Below are 7,074 nucleotides of genomic sequence, written 5' to 3' on the forward strand. Positions count from 1 at the left end.
AATTTAATTTATACATGTCAATAATATCATTATTTTTCAACTGGTTCTTTCCTCTCTCCAAGACATATTCTTCTTAAGTTCATTTTTTCTTTATTCATCTGTTTCTTTAATCCATCTCCAAAAAATTTTTTATCACACCATTATTTATTCATGTATTTAGATTTTGGTTCGATTTAGGTTTAGATTGGTTTGATTTATGTTCAAATTCTTTGTTTGTTAATGTTGTTTAATTTGATTTATGTTTAGATTAAGATATGATGGATTTAGGGTTTAAATTAGGGATATTCTATTTATTCCTTTTTAGATTGATTTGAAATATACAATGGTTTCATCATCTAGAAATTCACAAGTAACCTTGACACTTTATTTTGTTCTATATTTTATATATATAGTCATTTTTGGTGAAATTATATTCTTTGTTTGAGTATATATGAAACTCTACTAAATTTTATTTGATGAAAAATACTTGATAATGAATATTATAGTAAATTATTTTACATATCTTATGGACATAATAAATTTTATTTTACCTAGTTTTTAATCTTAGAAGAAAAACACAATTACAAAGAATATTACAATAAGTTGTTTCATATTTTTGTATATCATTTATATTTCCTGTCTGTAATATCACTGAATAATGGATATTACTGTAAGTTATCTTTTTACATCATTAGAATAATTTAAGACATGTATATCATTGTATATTATTAATGAGCATAGAAGAATCATGTCTTAATTATTGCATGAAATTGATTAGTCTTATTTTATTGTCTGAATTGTTCATCAAGATAATCTACTGCATCATATTTCTTGTAATCACAATTCAAATAGGAGAGTGTTTGGGCATTTGAATAGAATAACACAAGAAAAAGTTTTCAAATATCCAATAAATATTTCCATTTTTTTGGAAAAGTAAATTCCCCAATGTTTTCAAAATTTTCCAACTTCGTACCTTTACGGCTAGGATTGTTGTAAATTGTTTTCCTTTAAGTGTTTAAATTAAAACTTTTACTTATGTGTGATAATGAATATTTACTCCACATAAAACTAACTTTGATAATTAATATTTTTTTATAAGTATGATTATGCACATTTTGATTAAAATGTTTGAAAAACTTACATAGTGAAATACGACATATTAGAAAAAATGAAGAAATTTTTAAGTGAAAGTTCTAAAGGCCGTTATTATAAATATACAATCTTTACTCCGGAGAAACTCTCTCAAATTCCAGATCATTAATATGTTCTTTAAATTCATTTGCATTAACACTTGTAACTTTGGTTAGTTTAATAATATATTTTTATTAATGTTTTGTAGATTTTTTGAGTTGTAAACTATGGTAAAAAAAATATATCATACACATTAAAGATCTTGATTTATTTTTTCTTATGGAATTTAGTGTAATTTGTGGGCACTCTCAGATATAGGGATAAAGAAAATTTGAGTTTTGGTATCGTCCACCATATCAACAATTAATGGCTTTTAACAATGATTAACATTTGTTACATTTATTAAAGTTATTTGAGACGTATCTTGAGGTTGATATTTATCTTAATGTAAAAGATGATTATATACTTCAATACTATGTAATTCAATCATGTCTTCTTCCTATACCTCTAAAAGTTATAGTGATGCATGTTAAAAATGTGGAAGTTGAAAAATAAGAAGAAAAATATTTTGAAGAAGATATTAAATTTGTGACAAATATCGAAGATGAACAAATTCAATGAAATCTTAAGGATCAATGTGACATTGAAAGTGAATTTCTAGTTGAAGATGAGGATGAAAAGATGACCCTACTTATGAACAGGAAGTTGAAGTTGAGTCAAATTTTACTAGTGATATAGATGATAAAAAATATGAAGATGAAGTTTCTAAATATTTTGATGAAAGTGAACCAGGAGTTATTTATGGAGTGATAGTGAAAAAGTGGTTATGAGGGGGTTGATGATGATATAATATCTCATCAAGTAAAGTGATTACAGTCTTATTATTTAAAATTCAACCCTTCTGTTCAGGGTGTCGGGACGTTCATTGTAGGCATGGTGTTTGAATAAAAAAAAATAATAAAAGATGATATCACAAATTATTCATGTAATTGTAGTAAAATAAGACTCTTATAGAATGAGGGTGAAATGAAACAAAAAAGATGTTCTTGATATTTTTTTGCAAACAAAGACAACATAGAAAAGAAAAAAATTTGAATAGTAAATAATCATCATCACGAGCACCATTGCTATTCTGATAACAAGAACATGTTGGTCTCAACAAAGTATGTTAAGATGAAATTTCGCAATAGAATTTTAACTCAAAGAGACATTTCCAAAAAAACTCTTTAACAACATTGTAGGGAGGATTTAAATTGTAATGTAAGTTTTTCTTTTATGAATAAACCCAAAAGAATAATTTTGGCCGAAATTGAATGTGACATTGAGAAAGAGTTTAGTGAGTTATAAAACGATTTGGAAAAATTACAATCAAGGAATAATGAAACTTTTATTCTTAAAATGATCAAAGATGAAATCACAGGTAAAACAAAATTTCATAGAATGTATGTGTGTTTTGAGGAATGTAAGAGTGGTGGGATAAATATTTGTAGACCAATAATTAGGATTGATGGATACTTTTTGATGACTGCATTTAAAGGGGAATTGTTTTCTTTTTTTTCAAGATGCAAATGATCACATATTGACGATTGCATGGGTTGTGGTGGAAGGAGAGAGTCGAACAAGTTAAGAATGGTTTTCCAAACTTTTAATTGAGGATATACATTTAGAAGAAGGAAATAACATTAACATCATTTCAGACATGCAAAATGTAAGTTTTTAAATTACAATTTGATTTCAATGTGTAATTTGATTTGTAAATTTAATTACATTGTTTTTAAGGATAGTTGTTGGATTATTTGATTTTATTTTATTAGGGATTAATAAGGGTAGTTTCTGAATTATTACCAAATGCAGATCATGCATTTTTTGCCGCCATTGGTATACAAATTGGGATAAAGGAGAAAATATGGGTGAAGACTTGAAATCTTTGTTTTAGAGGTGTGCTCAATCCACCTATCCTGAACAATTTGATGCTAGTTTAAGAGTACTCGAACATACCAAACAAGGAGTCAGTACATCGGCGATCCGAATTACTGATGAGAAGATGGTCAAAGGAATACCTCAAAGAGAATCCAAAGTGTGACATGGTAGACAACAACATTTGTTAAACATTTAATTCATGGATATTACCAAGTAGATAAATGTCTATCATTAACATGTTGGAACACATCTGAATGATGATAATGAGAAAGGTTTGTGTCTTAAAAAAAAGGATATAAATTGGATTGGAGACATTTCTCCTATAGCAATGTAGAAACTCGAACTTAAAAAAGTAATGTATCATAGGTGCACATTGGACTTTCACGGAGAATTCGGATATGTGATAATTAAGGGAATACGTTGACATGTCATAGATATTAGAGAAAGAAGTTGCACATATAGAATATGGAAACTCACATGTATACCTTGTGCACACGATGTTTGTGCTATATACCATTATGGTGGAAATCTAGAAAATTTTATCTCAAATTGGTATAATAGAATAACGTTCAAGAATGTGTATGAAGAGAATTTTTGAAACCTCAGGGTGATATTGTCTTTGATTTTACCACCTAATGTTCAAAAGAGAAAGGGTAGAAAAAATTAAGAAATATATTTTCGTTTTTTTTGTTTTTATATAAATAAATATTTTAAATTTTTGAAAGACACAATGATCCTAAATTTTATTAGGACTATTTTAATAGTATATCATATATATATAGAAAAAATATATATTGTTTTATTTATTTTTATTAATTTAGTAAATACAATTATAAATATATAAATTAAGAACATTTAAAAAAAAATGAAAGAAGAAGTTTATATTACCACTACAACAAAAAAAACTTTCGGCGACGCTTAAAAAGACTTCTGCCAAACCTTAAAAGCGTCGCCAAATAGATCACCGACCCTTATTCTTATGTCGCTAAAAGCAACGTGGGCATAAGTTTTAGCAACGCTTATTTAAGTATCGGTAACATTCATTTAAGCGTTGCCAAAACTCTATTTTATTTTTAAATTTCTTTTTAATTTCTTTTGACAATTTTATCTGAAATTTTAATTTTTTATTTATTTTAAAATTAAATAACTAAACAATATTATGTTATAAAATCATATATATTACAAGTTTGTATTGATGTTATAATGTTTAAAAAAAATAATTAGACTAAAAGACAAATTTGTATACTTAAAGACAAAACAATTAAGTAATATATATACGCCGATCGAATAGAACTGGCTGGTAAACGAGATTATCATCTTTGTTGTCTTCTGAACTCGACAACTATTCCATTTTCAAGTGCATCATTATTTGCTCTACCTGTAAACTAGAAACTAAATCAATAATAGAACGTATAGCTTGCATCTAAATTTTATTATAATGAGTATAATTTTTTTGTAATGAATTAGGTATGTCGATTGAAATGATCATCATATAGCGAGCTTGATAATTAGGTAGGGATGGTTTATTATCTTTGAAAAGAAGATGAATGAAACAACTTCTGGTTTCATGTTTGAAACTTGTAATCTCAACAGCCAGTTCTAAAATTAACAGAGCATACATGTATAGTTGCAGTCTAGACTTCTAGCTTCGGGTGGTGGAATAGGTGATCGATCAATTCGGTTTTGAATACTTAAAATATAAATCAATTCAATAGTATTGACACAGGAAGTCAAGTAAAGTACCTATCTTATTATGATTAAACATCCAAATCCAAGTCCAAGTCCAATTTAATCTAAAGTGATGATTGAAATCAGGTATGCAAATTGGCATGAAGAAAGAATGTAATTGAGCTTGTAAGTACACAAGTATTCATAGAATCAAATCATGGTGTGGAAATATCCATCATTAACCAATATATATATATATATATATATATATATATATATTATAATCAATTATCATCATTATTTGGTTTATTCTCATCATCATCTCATGATCATTGATTCAACAATAAGATCCTGTGGATGACCACTAACGTTAGTAAATAATTAGCAAATCTGGAGTAGTATAAAGACTATAAAACTTTAAATTAGACAATCAAAATTGAAATGACAAGTACACAGATTTGAAACGTAGATAGTTTTCGAATTAAGTTATTTTTAAACTTAAAATAAATAAATAAAAAACTGAAATGGTAGGGCAAACGGGTCATAAATTTACAAGTAGCTTCATTGACTATCCTGATGCGGGATATAGCACCAATAACAACCCAAAGCCCCTGTAAGGATCAAGGCTATACATAATTGTGTTTAACCAATAGTACATATTTGTAACATAGCAATGCTAAATGTTGTTAGGTAAACTCAGAAATAAAGATTATAGTGAAATGTTTTAAATAAACATGTTATCTCCAACAAAGGCAAAGGGGATAACAATCCACAGGGGAATAATTCAAGACAGTTCTCAAGTAATAAACATTGTTAGATAAAATTGGACCGGTTCACAGAACTTAACATAAATAAACCTTTTATGCAGGAACAAGGAACCGGACCGGTCAAACAAAAGAACCGACTAAGAAGAATAGCCGGTCAAGCTACTAAACCGACCAAGAACACTTGAAACATGACCGCACAAAGAAAGGATCGGCCAAAGCCTAAAACCGGAAACATTAGACAGCCGATCAGCCACAAGGCAGAAGAATAACCGGAAGCCATCCGGTTAAAGTCAAATGACCGACCAGCACAAGAAGCTACTTCAGGAACAAGAAACCAGATCGGTCAAACAAAAGAACCGACTAAGAAGACTAGCCGGTCAAGCTACCAAACCGATCAAGAGTATTCGGAACGTGACCGCACAAAGAAAGGATCGGCCAAAGCTTAAAACCAGAATCATCAAACAGCCGATCATCCATAAGAGAGAAATAACCGGAAGAAGTCCGGTTACATCACTCGTACCGGAAGCCATCCGGTTAAGTCGAATGACCGACCAGTACAAAAAGACAATTCGGGTATCTGTTGACAATGATACCAAAGGAACAGACTGAATACTTCCATATCCATGCAAGTCTGAGGAAAGACTGTAGGCTGCAGAAGACAGTACTACCGGATCCTTCCACTTCGGGATAAGACAGAAAGGAAATCTTCCAAGTACAGACAACTGTCCAACAGACAGTGCCTACATCAAGTAAAAGACAAACCCGGCAGGCTTGTTTTACACACCGGAAGAACAGACTGCAAAGTCTGCAGAGTTGACCGCCAAGTCTGAAAAGATGACCGCCAGGTCTGAAAGGATGACCGCCAGGTCTGAATCACTGAACCTCTGCTCAGCCAATCAGATTCAAGGAAGTGAAATATGACCGTTGGCATATTTCACCTATAAAAGGAGCAGCTGAAGAGGAGTAAATGTGGACACAAGATAAGATAAATTAAGTGTGTTTATCTCTCTACAAGATTGAGAGCTTAAGTGTGATTACAATTTCGGTGTAAATTGTACGGGTGTTATCGAGCAGGAAATAAGTCTCGATCGGATTGTATTTGTATTCCTTAGTGAATATCCTTCTCGCGGTTTCGAGAGGAAGGGGTGACATAGGAGCTTTATCTCCGAACATCCATAAAACCTGTCTTGTTATTTACTGTCTGCCGGTTTCATCACTAGACCGACTTATACCACTATAACCTACTTAATCCTAACCATACCGAACTTCCAGGTTACCAAAGCCGATCCATCAAACTTCAAATCTCCACTATACAATACTGATTCTGCCTATCATACAAGCGTGCCGCTTCAACCTGAAAGCAAACCTCTTCCGCGCTTGAACCTAGTTCAAGGGTTTGTGACAGGTTGTGTAGTATTGAAACCCCGGTGTTAATCTCTAACCAGATTAATCACCACCCTTCGAGTGCGAACCGTTGACCGGTCCAACCCCCGGTCCTCCAGCGGCGATCTAGATCCTAACAAACATATTACCACATACTTAAACACTTGTTGTAGTTGGGAATAAGAAAGATTGGCGCGAATTTTGACATAGCCACCTTGTTGTTTAA

The sequence above is a fragment of the Impatiens glandulifera genome, chromosome 7 (genome assembly GCF_907164915.1).
Source record: "Impatiens glandulifera chromosome 7, dImpGla2.1, whole genome shotgun sequence".
NCBI classification, from domain to species: Eukaryota; Viridiplantae; Streptophyta; class Magnoliopsida; order Ericales; family Balsaminaceae; genus Impatiens; species Impatiens glandulifera.